Source organism: Notolepis coatsorum (assembly GCF_963971535.1).
Source record: "Notolepis coatsorum genome assembly, chromosome: 3".
In the NCBI taxonomy this organism is placed as follows: domain Eukaryota; kingdom Metazoa; phylum Chordata; class Actinopteri; order Aulopiformes; family Paralepididae; genus Notolepis; species Notolepis coatsorum.
Window position 1 is genome coordinate 69,374,944 of NC_140167.1, and position 19,524 is coordinate 69,394,467.

Below are 19,524 nucleotides of genomic sequence, written 5' to 3' on the forward strand. Positions count from 1 at the left end.
CGCCCGTCTCGTCCCCAGCTCCACCTCATGAAAGAGGAGAGAGACATGTATGCGCGTGTGCGCGTGGCGTTTGGCCTTGGTCCATATCACGACTGCACTACTGATTATAGCTATGGGGAGAATGGTATGGCTCATTTGACAGAAACTATTTGCAGTACAACATGTAAAAAGGCGTTCGTTTCTACACACTGTAGTTTGTAGTTTATTACACGCTGAACATCGCCCATTTCCGAAAGAATCCAGTATTTTTCCATAGATCGCGAGATCTATGGATGGTTGATTCCCTGAACCCCCAAATACTCCCAAATCAAAGGTGTATAACATGTATATATGTACCTTCACAAATCATCAAGGGGGGGGGGGGGGGTACAGCAAGCCACTGCGATCGTTACATAAACATGTTCCACGTTCAGTAAAATAGACATAGGGGGTTCTTACCTTAGCCAGAAGGTAATCCAAAAAGAATAATTCAAATGATCCCATCGGCGATCACGATTACAAGTTTATATGTAATTACCGTATTTCCTCTAATATTGGACGGGTCTTGCATTTACCTCAGCTGCAAAGAGCATCAGGCCTGTATTAGAGAGAGGCTTAAGAGGCAGGCCTTAATTTTGAGTTTGCAATGCATGTGTCGTGTCAGGTACAACAGAACAATTTTGATTGACAGTTGACTCGTCACACCGCTTGCACCCACCTCTGCCTTTCTTACCACCAATCGACAAGCTCTTATTTGTTTTTTTACTTCCGGGATGTCCGCCATCAAGGCTACACAATAAATCAAAACAAAACTACCGATGCTCGGGCTAATAACGTTAGCTCCCCACCGCCCATGAGTAGGCTATCAGCGCTCCGCAGTAGGACCAAACGAGGCATGATGATTTTACTTCAAAGAATCTTATAATAAAAGCTTTTCTATACATTTGTCTGATTGAAAACTTTGTTAACAGATTGCAGAATGGGTACAATTCAGTACAGGCTCTCAGAGCAAAGGAAGTAACTGAGAGATATGAATGACCAACAATGCTTGCTATGGTCGGGTAAATATGCTGATGTTATTGAACATGTAACCAGGGGCGGACCTTCCTACAGGCGATATAGGCGGTCGCCTAGAGCAGTGGTTCCCAAAGTCGGGGTCGCGACCCAAAGGTGGGCCGCGAGCAGCCACGGATGGGCCGCGAGATGATTTAAAAAAAAAATTAAAAAAAATTAAAAAAAATTAAAAAAAAATTTTTTTTTAATTTTTTTTTTATTATTATTTATTTTTTTTTTTTTTTTGTCAGGCCACTGAACTTAGAAGCAGGCCAGGACAGTGTTTCTAGTTGTATTCTAAAATTCTATTCTATAGTATTCTAAAATGTGACTATATGGTTTTATATTAACTTAATAAATAAACAAAAACGAAAAATCTACTTATTTCAACGAACATTTCAAACTAAATAACAGATTATGCACATAAAACGCTGAAAACAACCGAAGCAACAATAGTATTTTAATGAGGCTATTATTATTATCATTATTATTTTGCAACAAGTTAGCCCTCTCATAAATAGCACATATAAATGAATAACTAACTTGAACTAACTTAATAGGATTGAAGTGATATTTGGCTTAAAAAATCGGTCGCATGACAAAAAAAAAAAAAAAAAAAAGCCAGACGATGTGCATTGGGCCGCGGCTCTCTGACGCCTTATTTTCTGGGCCCCGGCCTGAAAAGTTTGGGAACCCCTGGCCTAGAGCGCCCCAAAAAAAATATCTTTTTTTTTTTCTTTTTTTTTCTTTTTTTTGTGCAGTTTTGGCGCCCCCTCTATATCGGCAACCATTATTTTTACATAAAAAAAATTCTAACATAAGGGAAAATGAGCCAAAAATCTAAAACGGTCGGTCGGTCTGAGCCTCAGCTTTAGGTGTTCACAGTCAGAACATGCTAGAGCGCTGTGCATTGATGGGTATCGGGCAAGTGTTTATAGAATTGAGCGTTGAGGAAAGAAAGACTAACGTTAGAGAACTATGAAGAGGCAAAAGCCATAAAAAAAATACAAACAAAAAAAGCAGTGGTGAATCTCGCCTAGGGCGCCAAATGTGCTAGGTCCGCCCCTGCATGTAACTATATGTAATGTTAATTCCACAAAACGAATACCTTTGTTAATCATAAGTAACTTTTTTTTGGACCTTGTATTGGAAGCCGGCCTGTATTTGTCTGCATGTATCAAACCCCCCGTCCATTATAAGAGGCCCGTCCTCTATTTGAATGCCCTCCACTATTAGAGGATTTACGGTACACGGTAGGTTTTGAGGTGAGCGGATCTGCTTGCTTTGGGAGAGCTCCTCCCCCACAGAGCCAGTCTCGATGCCTCGATGCATTCAATGACAATAATGCTGCCTTCCTATCAGAGTTCAAATGGTAGACGATACTGCCATCTGGTGATATTTGATCAACATTGCAGTTCAAGCATATGTGGCTGTGCCAAAGTCTGTAGCGCGGGGATCAAAGGAAAATATCAAACGATCTAATAAGGTATCTATATGTGATTGGCATTCAACTCATGGCGAGCAAACACGTATATATACATGGTTGGCGCAGATTGAGTTAATAAGTGGTCTACATGTTAAAATTATATATCTACATTCCAAAAGCCATCACTGATATAGAGTGTCTGGTCAGTAACATGGGTCTCCCAGTCCCTCCACTCTGCAGTAAACACAAAATAAATCTTCTGGTATCCTGTTCTTCAATAAGGAGAGATAACTCCACACCAGTGTTAATTTTGTTGACTAAATTGATGACGAAAGATGTTCGTCAACGAAGGTTTTTTTCATGACGACAACGAGACGTGACGTCACGTTATTGAATACCATGTGACACTAACGAGACTAAATAGTTTATTAAATATCGTTGACCACAACTGACGACACAAAAATGTAATTTATAAAAACCAGGACGAAATTTCTCTTCATGTATGTTGATATTGTTGACTAAAACAAGATGAGACAAACTAATTATAACTTTTCTTAATGCCATCGTCCCGACAGAACAGTGTGACGGCTGACGGGAGCTCTGTGTTATTAGCATTAGCTGGAGCTATTTGAAAAGCTAGTTTTAGCTGAACGTTACCTTGGCTAAAGTTGGGACTATTCATAATCCAGCTGCAGACCTGCAAGCAAAGTACAGCAAGTTGGCAAAGGAGTATTCCAAGGTAAATAACTTTGTCACCAGTAATGTTACATTGTTTGTATTTCCATCTAGATCGCATTAGCTAGTGGCTAAGCTAGCTCACGCTAATGTGGCTAACTGCACACAATTAATGACATAATGCAGACAGCCATACCGGTGACAATGTTTAGCTTTTAGTGCCAAATAATAAGAGTCTGAGGCGGAGTCTCAAAAGAGAATGTTGAATATTTATTTTGCATTAAAAATCACAACAGTGCCTCTGCTAGGAGCTAACTGAACCACGTCTCTACAATTCGTAGCGGCATTTCTGCAGACCCCTCTCTGATTGGTTGAGCTCCATTTCTGCAGACCCCTCTCTGATTGGTTGAGCGAAGCCCCTCTCTGATTGGAAATGTACTACCAGATTCGCTTATAACGTTATTTCGCGTGACTTTGCGGTTTATTCATAACGTTATGCACATTTCACAACACAGCCAGCTGTCAGAAACTGTACATTGTAACGTTGTTATTTCGCGGCCTGCCCATTTGATGTTCCCAAATCATATTCAGAAAGTATCACAGAGACTTCTATTGACCAAGGAATTAGTTATTATTAGTAAGACACATTTCCGTAGCAATTGACCACCAGACTCTTTCTCTTAAAACTTTGAATCTGAGAGCTCTGGTCAGCGAAGCTGGCGAGCGATTATTATTGGTTTTTAATGACAAACCAATTACGTAATCCTATCCAACATATGTGTAAAGGCACACACAACATATTCCAGTTAACGGTATATTTTTTTAATGATTCGTTATGGCGTAATCAATACTTCCATGCGTATAAATTGCGTTCGCGACCTCCATGTTTTGGGGCTATTCATCAGAAAACTCGGATCCGGGATTCGGCTCCCATCCGTCGGGCAACAACTGTGGGTTTTCAGCCTCTCTCTCTGGAGCTTAACAGAGTTTCGACTCCTGGCTAGAGGAGCTTGTCGCGGCTCATGCGCATGCGCGCGCTCGGCCAATCAGAGAGGGGTCTGCAGAAATGGCCTCAACCAATCAGAGAGGGGTCTGCAGAAATGCGGCTACGAATTGTAGAGACGCAACTGAACCGGAGCCGACTGGATAGGAAGTGCGCAACAACGTATAATGTCCGTGTGGAACCAATGTGCCAACAACCTTTCCGTGGGTGAAGCATAGTTGAGCATAGTTGTCATTTAATGATACTAATACTAATACAACCACCTGTTGTTGAATAAATACCATTACTTTCCAGTTATTACTAAAAAAAACAGTATATATAAAACAGTAGCTGTAAAAAAGAAAAGAAAAAAAGTTTTATAATTTATATAATATAATTTTTTTTTTATGTATGCACTGGTATTGGATCAGTATAACCAGACCTAGACCACCTCTAACTCTAACCCCTAACCAGACTTAGACCACCTCTAACTTTAACCCCTAAGTTAGGGTTGTGACTTAGAGGTGGTCTAGGTCCGGATAGGGGTTAAGAGTTGGTCTAGCCCTTTACATCCATCTATCTAAATAATAATAATAAATTATAATGAATGCTTAACTACCCCTAAATTACCCTAACCAGACTTAGACCACCTCTAACTCTAACCACTAACCAGACCTCTTCCATGTGGCACTTTAACACTGACCTCAGAATGTGATTTTATATAATGTTTTTATGCAAGCAGATTGCAATCAGTGTGTACTACTACTAGTACTACTGTGTGTTCTGTTTACTTAGTTTACAGTATCCTGTTATAGAATAAACCGCTGCCAGTCACAGCGAGAGGACAGACATGACAGAGAGGACAGACACAGCAGAGAGAGGACAGACAATCATGGCAGAGAGAAAGGAAAGACACAGCAAACAGAAGACAGACAGAGTTCAGTGTCGTCTCTCTGGTCAGAAACAACGTCACCACATCCGTAATGCTCTCTTAGATGCATACATTGGACCATGTCTACACCAACATATACTGTAGGTGCAACAATACATTGGACCATGTCTACACCAACATATACTGTAGGAGCAACAATACATTGGACCATGTCACCAACATATACTTCCTGTGTATCACTTGTGCCGCCGACTAAAAAATAAATATGCAATTTAAATCAGAAAGTGTTCCATGTTGACTATTTCTGACTTCTGACAAGTTTTTTTCCATTAACTAAAAATAGACAAAAATGTCATCCGTTTTCGTCGACTAAATCTAGACTAAAACAAAAAAGACAAAATTGAGACAAAAACTGACTAAAACTAAAATGCTCAGACATTTAGTTGACTAAAACTGACTAAACGAAAAATAAATGAAGATGACTTGATGAAAACGAAAAAGGAGCACTTGACACATGACTAAGACTAAAACTAAAATGAAAATAGCTGCCAAAATTAACACTGCTCCACACTGCAAAAAGGCCTGACAAAAATAAGAAATAAAAACTAATATCTGCTTAAAACAAGTAGGATAATCTGCCAGCTAATTTGGTTTGGCAAGATTGTTTTAAATAAGTAAAAATATCTAGGGTTCTCTCTCCTTATTGGATAAAGTGGGAATGTGATACCAGAAAATGTATTTTCTGTTTACTGCAGAGGGACTCTGGGACCCATATTACTGAACAAACACTCTATATCAGTGATGGTTGTCAGAATGTAGAGCTATTCAACACTTATTGTAACAAAGAAATACCTCTTACAGCATCTTTCATTAATTCATAACTTTTTTAGATGCAGGGAAATGTCACAGTCAACATGTTTGCTCACGTGAGCATGTGGGTGTGCAGCATAGAACACATTAGGGCTGTCCCCGACTAAGGATTTGGTTAGTCGACTATTATTCGACAAAAAAATAAAAATAAAAATAATAAAATAAATATTTTTTCATCATTCCATTTGGGCTGTGGGGGTGCTTAATGTCTGAAGGAGTCGACTGAAGACTTCTTGTCCTCTGCAAAAGAATGCAATTGGTCCACTGATGGATATATCTTGATATTTGTCTAGTCTAGTGTGTTCATTAGATGGGTGAAATCCTCTTTCAGTGCCTCTGTGCCTGTTTTCTTAGGCAGTTAGCCGCTGGTATGCGTGCCATTAGCGTTAGCCACGCTTCTAGGCCTCTTTTCTTTTGGAAAGAATGATATTTTTTATTTATTTTTTGTATTCGACTAAGAGGTTGGCAGTCGACTACGGTTCCTTTCGACCGATTGGTCGACTAATCGACTAATAGGGGTCAGCCCTAGAACACATATAGGTTGAGATCTCTGTATTCAGTATGTGGGAATATGACGCGTGAGTGTGTGTGTGAGTGTGTTTGTGTGGGTTGTGTGTGTGTGCACACGCACAAATCCACGTCTGTGTGCTTTGTGGAGTATGGCACAGCCTTAGTTAACAGAAGGAAAAGTGTGTTAATTAAGCCGCCCTTCATGAAAACACGATGAATATTAATGGGGAAGGGGAGCCGTTTAAAACGGTGTTACTCCGATTTCCCGATGATGCTCCCTTAGTAAATTGCTCTCGCTCATTATGTTATTTTCCCTATCAGGGTTTCACTTGGGGAATCTCCACACATTGTTGTGGCGTTAACAGGAGAGGATGAAAATAGATTGTCGATTAATTAATCAGAGACTACTTAATTACTCGACTTCATATGAAAACCAGACGAACACCAGGGAGACATCAAAATCCACTCGCTTTCTCTCTATTTAAGCGGAGGAGTCGTACCATTATACCAGCCATTACCAAAGGGTATGATCAGTGTAAACGCCCACCTTGACCTTGACTTCTGTTGTGGAAGAGACACATATTTTTTAACTGAAAGCTAACAGAGGTTTTATGACAAGAACCATTTCATTACGTAATAGAACAAAATGTGATGCATAATACTGGCATTATTTTAACCATAACAGTCTAATTTTGACTTTTCTTCATTACCGGAGATTGCCCTTGTCTTTAAGTAATTGTGTATTAATTTGTGTATATGGTGTGTGTTTTAGCAGATCTTACTAGATGCCATTCACACTACCGTTGATGTTGAAAAGGGGTGCAAAATACCCTGAGAGACTTGAAAGATGCTAGGCATAGGCAATTCACTTTTGTGAATACCACGACAGAGTATACTCTAGCTAAATCTCCTACAAGCCTGCCATGTCAAACTTCTGCATTCAGTCGGGTGCACTTGTTAGCAAACCCACGATTGATGTGCACATTTTAATGGCTTGTAGTGGAGTAATGCGGTTTCGTTAGCGAAAGTGAAAGGAGTAGTGGTTGTCACACGGGTGAATTACATACAGTAGGCCAGTGTTGTAGTATTCGAGTCCAGGACTCGGACACGAGTCCAGGACTCGGACACGAGTCCGACTCGATTCCTGATTTTCAGGACTCGTGACTCGACTTGGACTTGAGCACTGATGACTCAGACTTGGACTTGGACTCGAGAGTTGACTGCATTCGGACTCAGAAGGTGCAGACTCGGACTCTGACTTGTGAATATATAGGCCCTAATAATAAATAAACTTCCTTTGAAATGGTGACCGCTGTGTCATTTATGTTTAATGTAGACCTTTTTTTATTTGTATGTCAGCTCTTTGACTGCCGGAGTGGACTCAACCTTGATGACTTGGACTCGGACTAGGGCAATTGGGACTCGACTCTGGCTCTTCTTTGGCGACTCAGACTTGGACTCGGACTCAAACACTGGGGACTCGCGACTCGACTCGGACTTGAGATTTATTGAGGACTACAACACTGCAGTATAGGCCTAGTGACTTTAAAGCGGTGGAATACTACCTCTTTTCAACATCATAGGCAGTGTGACAGGGCTGAGATCAACCAAAACATACACTGTAAACACTTATCAACACATTTGTCTACTTACTTACTTACTTACTTATTATTACTTACTTACTTCGCTCCCAATGGAGCATAGGCCATCTATGACTATTCTCCATCCAACACGGCTTTGGGCTGTCCTTTCTGCCTCCCCTCAGCTGGTTCCTTGTCTCTTGAGCTCCACCTCAGTGTCCCGCCTCCAGGTGTTCTTAGGCCGGCCTCTCTTCCGCTTCCCCTGGGGATTCCAAGTCAGGGCCTGGCGTGTAGTACTGGTTGCCGTTTTCCTCAAAGTGTGGCCTATCCATCCCCACTTTCGTCTCTTTTGTCTCGAAAAGACGAAAACATTTGTCTAAGACAGGGACAATCTCTGGTCAGAGGCGTAGTTAGGTTGCAGGGTCGATGCCCCTGTCTGTTTGGGCAGCGGTGGCGGAGCCCAGTAGCAGAACACAGGGAGAGAGAGAATGGAGCGCTTTAGGTAGGTTTTAATTCCTTTGGGTACCAAGCAGACAAGGCAATAGAGAATATACAAGAATGTGTGACTTTGGACGAGTAGTGACTCTTGCTTGAGGTCCTCAGGAACATCCAGGCAGGTAGTACGTCAGGAGACAGCGTCGGCCGAGAGTGACGGTCCTGGGCACAGGGAGAACAGAGGTTAGGACAAGGCAGGCAATACAGACAGAGCAGCAAGGTTGGGTACGTCCTCGTACCTAGGTTGATAGGATAACACTGAGACGATCAGGAGCAGGATCCGTAGGGTTGATATCCGGGCTGGTGATGAGCTGACGACTCTCATCTGGGCTGATTGTTGCCAAATGACAGCGTGGGGACGATGGAGTCGGAAGCTGCCCATATAAGGGCGTGGAAGCAGGCGGATAGATGGAGGCTCTCGCTGTGATTGTGACACCGTCAATATTGAGAAGAGGTAAATTTGTCTGCCTCGAAAAATATAATTTATATGAAAGACAACCCCCTCCACAAATTCAAACAATTTCAGACACCCCTACAGAACCATACCATCTCAACCCAAAAGAACAACCCAAAACAACCCAAAACACAAATATTTGAAAGCAATACAGAATGCCTATGAGCATTACTGCATTATATTCCATTATATTTATTTTATAGGTCAGTGGGTACCTGAATGTTGTCTTTTCCTTTATATAAATAAATGGAAAATGGTGCATTTATATAGTGCGTTTTATCCAAAGCGCTTTACAATTTTGTTCCTCACATTATACCCATTCACTCACACATTCACACACCGATGGCGGAGGTGACCATGCAAGGTGCCAACCTGCACATCGGGAGCAATTAGGGGTTAGGTATCTTGCTCAAGGACACATCAACATGGTGCCCGGGAGGAGCAGGAATCGAACCAGGAACCTTCCAACTACCAGACGACCGCTCTACCTCCTGAGCCACTGTCGCCCCAAATAAAGACATTTCATGAATTGATGCAGAAAAGGCACACATTGGTGCAGAAAAGTACACCCGAATGCAGGAAAGGAAGTGTTTGATTTCCTAAATAAAATGTCATAAAATGCCCCCAATGCTGAAGCCAAACCTACACATGTGTCTCTGGTAATGGTGAAAGGTCTAAATGACAGCGGTATGGTCCTTTAAGTCTGTGCTAATTGGTTAGGTTGCTCCTCTCCTTCCGTTCCATAGAGCTATTCCTCTCCTGAGATACGATAGGATTTTTCTCCCCTAAATGCAGGTAGGATACATGCTGTAAAACAAAAAAATGTAATCTAAATGTCATCCTAAACTGAGATAAGATATGATTTAAGACGTAGGAAGTTTATGCAATGAGGCCCCTGACCCTTATCTCTCTGAATGGGGTCATCCGTGTCTAAGAATCTGTCATAACTACAGTATCATAGTAAATCACTGACAACACAGAATGGTTCATTTGTCCAAAAATATTCTACACGTGCACCATCCAGTGGTTTCTGCCACAGTCCTTAGTTACCATGGCAACCCCAGCCTTTTTGACAGAGATCATGATTAATTTAAAACATCTTTAAAACCAACATTTCACCTCAAAATGCAGTAGCAAATAATTACATCACGTTGCAATTAATTATTTCCTCTCAATATGTTTGTTTTGTAGCAAGTAGGCCTATCGTTTTATTATTATTTTTCATTCAAAGCTCCCTCAGTGCTCTGTACACATTATATAGAATCACCTGTCTAGCTCTAGACTGTCTCTGGTCTCGTTTAAACTGACAGTAGCTTACCAAAACAACCAATAAAGACCTCATTCAATGAGGTCAGATAGCTAGCTAGAAAAAATAACTAGCTGGTAAAAACATACTTTATCATTTGTTCTCTTGCTTACAATAGAAGTTGAGCAAACTGTACATTGAGGGGGGGGGGGGGGGGGTTTGAATTGCGGCCTCCCGTAGGTGATTTTTTAGAGCAGTTTTGAAGGTGGGTAGGGATTCACATTATTTTAAGGCTGTTGGTAGGGCGTTCCACATTGTTGTGGCATAATTGCAAAACGTGTTTAGTCCCTTGTTTGAGCCGAATCTGGGTTGGCCATGATTTGTGGTATTCCCTGACCTTTGGGAAGTATCTCGACATGGGTACCTTAGTGGTGTAGTGTATCTTGTAGCCCATTGCAAGTTGCTGTACTCTGTTGTCTACTCTAAGCCATCCTAGGTTGTCAAAATGGGCAGGGGTGAGCAAAATGGGCTTGAGAAGAGCGGGTATGCAAGGAGGACATCTGCTGGAGAGGTTGAAAAAGAGAAAGATGGAGTTGTGTGGATATGTTCTGAGAGGATCCAGCGGGGAGATGTTCAAGAAGGTGGTGATGGGGAAGGTGGATGGAAAGAGCGGACGTGGAAGACCAAGAAGAGGCTGGGTAGACGACGTCTGTGATTGGAGCGGAGTGAGAGGCGGAGTCACGGAGTTGGAGAGAAGAAGTGTTGGAGAGTGATAGGCAACCTTCGGAATGAAGAAGCCACCTGATGATGATGAGGTGGGTTTTAGGAGTACGGTCAAGCAGTAGTCTAACCAGTTTTGTGTTGTTTGTAATCTTGTTTTTAGTGCCTTTGAGGTGCTTTGGTACCATGAGGTGCAAGCATAGTCTTCAGGGTATTCTTGTTTACCAGAGAGGAGATCTGGTACAAGAATCTTGTTCATTGGTTGAATTTTTTATTACATTGGTTGCCATTTTGTCACAGGAAAGATTTGCCTCTAGGATGGAACCCAGGTATGTAATTTCATCTTTCCTTGTGACAATAGTGTCACCCACTGTAACAGAGAAGCCGTTGGCCTTGCTGAGTTTGTTATTTGATCCAAAGAGAATGGACTCTGTTTTACCCAGGTGTAATGATATTTTGTTATCAGCAAGCCAGGTGCAGATTCTGCCGAGTCCCTGTCCCTGTCAGGATGCAATGCTAGGCCGGTAGAAGGCTGATACCTTTTAGTGATTGCCACATTAATTCCACGTCTGTTTATTTTTAGGCTATGGCCAACTTCTCTGATCTAAACCACCATCTGTTTTTGATTATGCAAAAGAAATCAGCTTGCCAAATGAATTCTAGTCATGCCAAAGAAAGTTAAGATTCCTTCAATAGGGTCTGCGCTACACCCAGAACATAATTTGTCTATATACAAAATGTATTGAATGGAATGACATAGACGTCTGCCAAAGGAGAACACACAATTTAAGAGAGTCATCTAGGGTGCAAGCCTGGCGCCCCTACGGTAGATACAAAAAAAATGCGTCATTCTTGACCTAAAGTCACACCAGAGGGGCACTTCGGTGGTAGAAAAAACATTCTTTGTTTTTGCCCCAAGTTCCTTGTGACCCTATAGGATTACAAAAGGTTCATTTTGGCACTCGGTCAGGGGCGGATGCACTTATCTGGCAGGAATCCCCCTTTGTCACATTCATGTCGTCTTATTTAGGGTTAGGGTTATTTAGGGTTAGGGTCATTTAGCAGCAGTTGACAGCAGTGAATAAATGTGTTATAACTCTATATGACACCAGTCAGGTCGTGCCATTAACCCTTTCACTACCACACTACAAAGGGTTAACGCTTTCACTACCACAATACAGAAGGTTAACCTTTCACTATCACACTGCAAAAGGTTAACCTTTCACTACCACACTGCAGAAGGTTAACCTTTCACTACCACACTACAGAAGGTTAACCTTTCACTACCACATTACAGAAGGTTAACCTTTCACTACCACAATACAGAAGGTTAACCTTTCACCACCACACTGCAGAAGGTTAACGGAGGGTTATGTATATAACCCAGTTCTATGAGTTATGGTGCGCTCAGCACCTGTCTGCACTGTACTTCACTTCGTGCACGAGCACTGAATAAAAAATTCCACCATGTACCTTTACATCCCAACATCGGTCTGACCACACCCCCTTCCGCTTACCTTCATAAGCAGGTGTGTGGTCACCTACTCGCCTCCTTCCCAAACTTTCACCACAAGGCGAGATCAAGGGCCGCAGCGGCGTCCAGGTGCTGAGCGCACCATAACTCATAGAACTGGGTTATATACATAACCCTCCGTTCTATGTCGTTTATGGCTTGCTCAGCACCTGTCATAGCCCGACAAATGTACCCCGCTGAGGCCCCCCACAACCATCAGACCGGGGAGGACCGAGCCCCCCCGACCCTCCCTAATGGAGGATACCCCCCCTATTGGAGGTTCACGGGAGGGCGACGGATCCGACCGTGCGAAGAGGCACTCAAGCAACCCAACGCACAGGGTGAGCAGACCGTGGCTTGACCCCACGACTACACACACGCACAACCTGCATGCCACCCGGGAACGAACGAAGGAACAACCTCGTTACTGCCCCCAAAATCACGGGGTCAAGAGCAAACCCAACCCCGTGGCAAGGCCGTAGCAGCGGAGCGCAAAGGAAGACCCAGACCCACTGAAGGGACTGTATCCCCTGGAAAAGGGGGCCCGGAGAGGTCAATGATGCCAGGCATCAAGACCCCACCAGGTGGTCACCTAGTGACACCGCCTCCCACATCGCCAGCGTATTCGGATAAGGCCCCTCCAAGAGCGGGCCATTTCCCCCCAATAGCACACCGCCTGGCATACTGACCCTGCAACACAGGCAGTCAGCATGGCCGTAAACACTCAAAGGTTAACCAACGGAAGCAGGCAGCGTACCAGGGAAACCAGGCAACAGGCTGTAACCTGAGCCTGGAGCACTGCGGACGAGACAGGCGCCAAAGGAGTCAGCTGAAACAGCCCTCCCGGTGGAAGGGGCGGATTCTGGCGTTGTTGACCACCATGACGAAGCCTCCATCAAAGAAAACCCACCCAGAGGGGTCAAGGCAGAGAAGGCTGACATGATTGGCAGACGCCATGAACGTGCAGGGGTACACTCAACCGGACAACCCGGGAGTTGACACTGCTCCAACACACCAGGGAATCAACCACCCTGTCGTTACCATATGCGGTGGTTGTTCCTATAACCCCTCAAGAAAAAAAGGGTTATCCCAGGTCTACGGTATCAACGAAACTTTACTTCGGACCGGGCCCGGCGGCTCGGGAAGCACACAGGGTTACCAGAGGAGGTCCAGAAGACCACCCCAACAGCCCCCTCTCCGCCATGCGTGAGAGAGGTGCGGAGAAGAGAACCAGCCCATTATGATAGCGCCACGTACAAAAAAGTACCCAACAAGGATCTCTATAACGCCTAACCTTGTGACGCCCCGGGCCGACCCGGCCTTTTTCCCCCTGGAAAAAGCCCAAGTCCCTCAGGGTACCAGAACAGCAGATCTGCATCCCCGGCGGACAAACGGGTTAACTGACCTGGACCAGCGTGACCAGAACCAGTCCCGTGCCCTAACCACGCCGACATGCCTACTCCAGGAGAAGGGGCAGATATGCGTGTTGATCTAAAAACATGAAAAGAGGGCCCCACCCAGACGGGCCGGTGTGAACCGCACTCGGTGGCCCACCCCAAGGGCGTGAGACCTCTCTACCTATGTTCAGATCCATTCCGTTATCATCCCCCAGATATGAACGAGAATCCGTCGAGAACCAGTAACAGGTTCTCGGAAGAGGACAAAACCTCCATCCCAGTTGCTTTATAAAAACACCGTTTTAACCACAAGCAACCAAGGCGTACTAGCTACCCGCATGATTCTTAACAGAACACCCCGAGCTAGCACTATGCATGCGTCGGGACACAACCACATCAATGAATAGGCTATTTAGACCTTTCATTGAATCCCCAAGGCGCCTGGGGGAACGACAAGAAGGGTGCGGTGCCTCCTATACTCCACACTCTTTTATTTAAAATAAGGAAGCACCAACAGACATGAATCCCATTTGACACAACTGAGGGTAAAAACTGTTTACATTTTTACATCCAGTCACCCCTATCACAGAGGATTTTAGACTGAAAATTCCCCAGAGAGCCTTCCCACATGAGTCATAGAATGAAAAAGCCATGGTAACTCTGAGTCATGTGACCAACCGACTCAAGTTACACATAAAATCGAGCGTAGTGGACCCGTAAGTCCTACGCTCTATCCCGACACTTTGATAACAGATCGTACGTACAGATCTAACTCACGGAAGCCATCGTCAAATAGCAACGTGCGTAGTGACGTATGCTATGACGGGGGGAAACCCAACACTCAACGCCTGTTAATAGGAGCAGAGTCAGGGCAACCCTTCCCCCCCCCCCCCCTCCCTGCCAAGTCGCCTAACGGCTTGGCCCCGACTGGCCTAACAGGAGATGAGTAAACCCCCCTGACCAATCAGAAGAGGGAAGGAGGGGTTTATTCGGTACCCCCTCACAAGCCCTTCCCCCTGCACACAATAACAACTTTAGCATATGATACCTTTGGTAGAATGCTAATGAAATAGCGCAAGCTAATACAATGCACGCTACCCACAGATAACTGTGAACAGGGTTTACAACAAAACCAAGTCGCGTGTGTGTGTGAATCCTACACCCGCATCCTATGTTGTACACAGAAAAACACTGATAGAGAGAGCGAACGGCTGGGCCGTGGTACGTGTTCATACGAGCATTACTGCAACTAACACAACAGTGTTGTAGCTCAACATTACTTGTGTAAGCAACAGACCATACAACTAGCCTCTACCTGCATGTGGAGTCTCAGGCCGAGGTAGAAAACCTTCCTATAACCGAGTGTAGGCTGCAGACCTTGCTTAAGCTCATAACACGAACGTAACCCTCCTATCAATGCATACAAGTGAAGATTCACACTTTGCAATCTCATCATATGTTTTGGTGTAGAAACACACAGTTTGTTAACAAAAAATACAGTCCCCCTTTAGAGGGGACTTTTTTATTTTTGAATCAAAATTATATGAGAGGGCCGGGGAGGGGTAAACAGAGGGGACCACAGGGGAAAAAAGTCACTGCCTAGCGGCTCCTCCAGGCACAGATGGGCCGGCTGCAGCGGCGGCGCCCTCTCTCCTCCTGGCCTTCTTCGAAGGGCCAGCAGTGGCGGTGGTAGCAGCAGCAGCCACGGCGGAGGAAGCTCGACGACGTGGTAGCCGTCTGACTCCACCAGCGATGCCGGGAGGGGGAAAATGGGGTTGGAGCACGGAGCGCTCCTCTGCCATTTCTCTGCACGTCGAGGTCATCAATTGCAGGGCCATCCCGAACAGTCCAGCATCGGAGAGGGGTGCCGTCAGAAGAGGACTTGTCTTCTTCTCCGGTACACGGGCCTGCTCCAGCCAAAGATGGCGCTGGTTCAGAGTCGCCAGGGCGCGCACTTTCCCTTCGACCAAACCTGCCACACGCGTAACTTGTACGTAGGCGGGGGTGAGGCCCATGATGTGGGACACCACCTGGCCCCGACAAACATAGGCCCCCATTGAGGGGAAAAATTGGTAGACAACGTCCACCCCTCTCACCGGGCGACGTTGCCAGAGATGACCTATTAGATCATCAGGGACAGGAACAGGCAGTGGCTGCGGCAGCGGCACGCCGTTTGCAGCGGCCGCCACCGCCATAAGCTCGGGAAACAAAGCCTGCAGTTCCCCCTGCAGACTTTCCTCCACCGAGCCCGCATCCCTCACATACAGCAGGCTTCGACTGGTCAAGGAGCCACACTCCGATGTGGCTGATAGTAGGGCATCCTGCCGACGAGTCCAAGGGTCTTCCCCGACATCTTCAAACAAGGCGCCCCAAGGAGACATTTCACCCCCCTCCAGTGTTACCTGGACGGGCGGGATACATGTCTCCACCGGGCCTTCAAATAAGAACCCGTCCGCCTCTACCATGTAATCCTCTGTTTCCATCGGCCAGGTAGAGACCGACGCATCCTCACTGGGCTCCAGCAACTCACCAAACCCAGGCCGTTCGCGTCTGCAAGCCACCATCTTGCGACAGGAGCGAGCAGACGCAAAAAGTTTGCATCTCAAATCCTCTGGAACCAAAGGAACCGGCCGCTCAACAGAGGACAATTCCCCGGAAGCAGATGGAACCAGAGCCAGGACCAGGCCATCGCAGAGGCGACGGCACCGGTGCACCAGCTCCTTGGAGAGGCAAACTACCCATCGGACGCCTACCGGGCGTGGCTGTCAACCACGAGAGAGGCAACAGCCCTGCACCAGAACGCACGACGGAGGCGGAAATGGAGAACCGCTGGTGGAGAGTGGCTCTGCGACTCTCCGAAGTAGACATTATGACTTAGATTTTTCTATCGAATATTTATGAGAGAAGAAAAAAATAAGCACAATGTAAACACGTCTCAACTTTCTTCAGCTAACAACCTCGTCAAGTGGGGATCTACCGAAGGCACTTCCTTGTGGTGAAAGTGAAGAAGGAGGCGAGTAGGTGACCACACACCTGCTTATGAAGGTAAGCGGAAGGGGGTGTGGTCAGACGGATGTTGGGATGTAAAGGTACATGGTGGAATTTTTTATTCAGTGCTCGTGCACGAAGTGAAGTACAGTGCAGACAGGTGCTGAGCAAGCCATAAACGACATAGAACCTTTCACTACCACACTGCAGAAGGTTAACCTTTCACTACCACACTACAGAAGGTTAACCTTTCACTACCACACTACAGACGGTTACTCGTGGTGTGGTAGTGAAAGGGTTACGTGTGTACTTCACACATAACTGTATTTCAATGGTAATTAGGCCAATAATATCAGTGATTATACTCGAAATACTCCCAGAACCTGATGTTGCATGTATTACACTTAGTATGTATCCCCTTGACAACACCGCTGCCCCCGTCACCTACTGTACGTCTCAGAGCCTCAGGTGTAGTCAGGTTCAGGCTCAGAGCTATTGAGCTGATGACTGTTATTAATGTCCTGGTCGGTTTGGCACGAAGCATGAATGAGTATCATATCTCCTCCTCTGATGATATGTCCCATTGACTCGCCTCCTGTCCAGTCCTTCAGCGCCGTCTCCTCGTGTGTCCGTCTCATCTTCCCTTTCCCCTTCCTCCGGAGCGAGCGAGCGCTGGAATGTGTCGCGCCGACCAGACGAGCACAGACACTGACTAAGTGGGTGTACGGGCTATCAGTGTCCTGTCAAGTGAAGGGGGGGGGGGGGATTTTTTTTTATTTTGTTCTGAGGTGTGAGACAGGAGGCGCGGTGCCAGAGAACCGGTGTTCCACAAAAACAACACAGTGATATGCAAGAGCTTACCAGGAAAAAGGCAGATTAGCTGGACACAAACAGGAAAACAACCTCAATTGGAAGGCAGCTGAGCCACCGTGATAACCTGCTAAGTTTAAAGGATAATGCCTGTGTTATTTGAAAGGGATAGTTCAGATGTTTTGGAACATAATAGACCTATTTTACATTGACATGTTATATGTTTAAGTTTATTACTGTACATCTTACTGTATATTTTGGGCTGTATATTTTAGAATGTATATCCCTGATTTTAATGTGTATTCTTATTTGTGATTTGTGATTTCTGACTACCTAAATGTTTATTGTGAACGATCTGTAGTGCTGAATTTCCCTCACTATCAATAAAGTACTTTTCTTCTATCTATTTTGCTACGTACCAATGATGATGTTGATTGGTAGTCATTTCTAAGTTTCAAGTTTCAAGTTTCAAGTTTCTTTAATAGTTGTCATACAGAAGTACAGAATACTTTCATACAAAATGCTTCTTACTGTTACGCTCCAGAGACTGTGCTAGACAAGATAGTATCAAACATAGTATACATGTAATTTAGAAGAAGAAAAAGAGGTCACAGTGTTCGGTATAGACATATGTACAATGTTCTGAGTTACAATATAATATACAATACTATGCAGTGTACTAATGTACAGTACTATCTAGTGCAAAGCAGAAATGGGATGAGGTACAATTTAGGTACAATTTACAGTAAGGTGTACGAGTTGTAGTGCAATCCTTCATCAATAAATATAAAGTGTGGGGAGTGGGTGCTACAGTGTGTTTGTTTAAAGTGGGTGTGTGCTATAAAGTGTGTGGAGTGGGTGCTACAGTGTGTTTGTTTAAGTGAGTGTGTGCGTGTGGATGTGTGTGCTATGTGCGTTTGGTGGTTGTTGTTGTGTAGTGTTCATTCATTGTTCGTTTAGCAGCCTGATGGCCTGGGGATAGAAGCTTCTTCTGAGTCTTTCTGTGCTCGCCTTGAGACTCCGGTATCGCTTGCCTGACCGCAGCAGTTCAAAGAGGCAGTTGTTCGGGTGACTGGAGTCTTTAATGATTCTCTTAGCCTTGCCCTTGCAACGCTTGTTGTAAATGTTCTGGAGGGTGGGGAGCCCCCCTCCAATTGTGCGTTCGGCTGAACGTGTCACTCTTTGTAGTCTGCTTCGGTCTTGGGCAGTGCTATTCCCAAACCAGGAGGTGATGTTGCCGGTCAAGATGCTCTCTATTGTACATGAGTAGAAGTTCTTAAGGATCTTCTGACTGACTTGGAACTTCCTTAGGCGCCTGAGGAAGTAGAGGCGTTGTCGTGCCTTCTTCACAACACTGTCAATGTGTGTGGTCCATGTCAAGTCCTCGGATATGTAGGCTCCGAGGTACTTAAAGCTGTTGACTCTCTCAACCGGTGCCCCGTCGATGCTGAGGGGGCTGTAGTCCTTGACCCCCGACCTCCTGAAGTCCACAATCATCTCCTTTGTTTTGCTGACGTTCAGGGAGAGGCTGTTTTCCTGGCACCATCCCGCCAGGACCTTGACCTCTTCCAGGTAGGCCCTCTCGTCGTTGGCAGAGATAAGCATACCGGTCCTCTCATAGTTGGCTACATATCAATGCAAAGTCAATGGGGTCACACTCCTGTCTGTACAGGCGGACTGAGGCTCGCTGAATATACTCCTCGGTGTACACAAAGTAAATTTCAGCGAGACTTAACACTTACGCTGCCACTTCGATCCGTCTAAAATCACTCTAGACGGCCAACATTTCATAATAGACTTGCATAGTCCCTGGGGCTGTTTGTAGAGCTAAATCTATACTTTATAGTATTGCTATCTGTCCATTTTCATTGTCAATTGACACCATAAACCGTCCCTTCAAAATGGCTTAAAGTTTAAAAAAATCATCAATACGT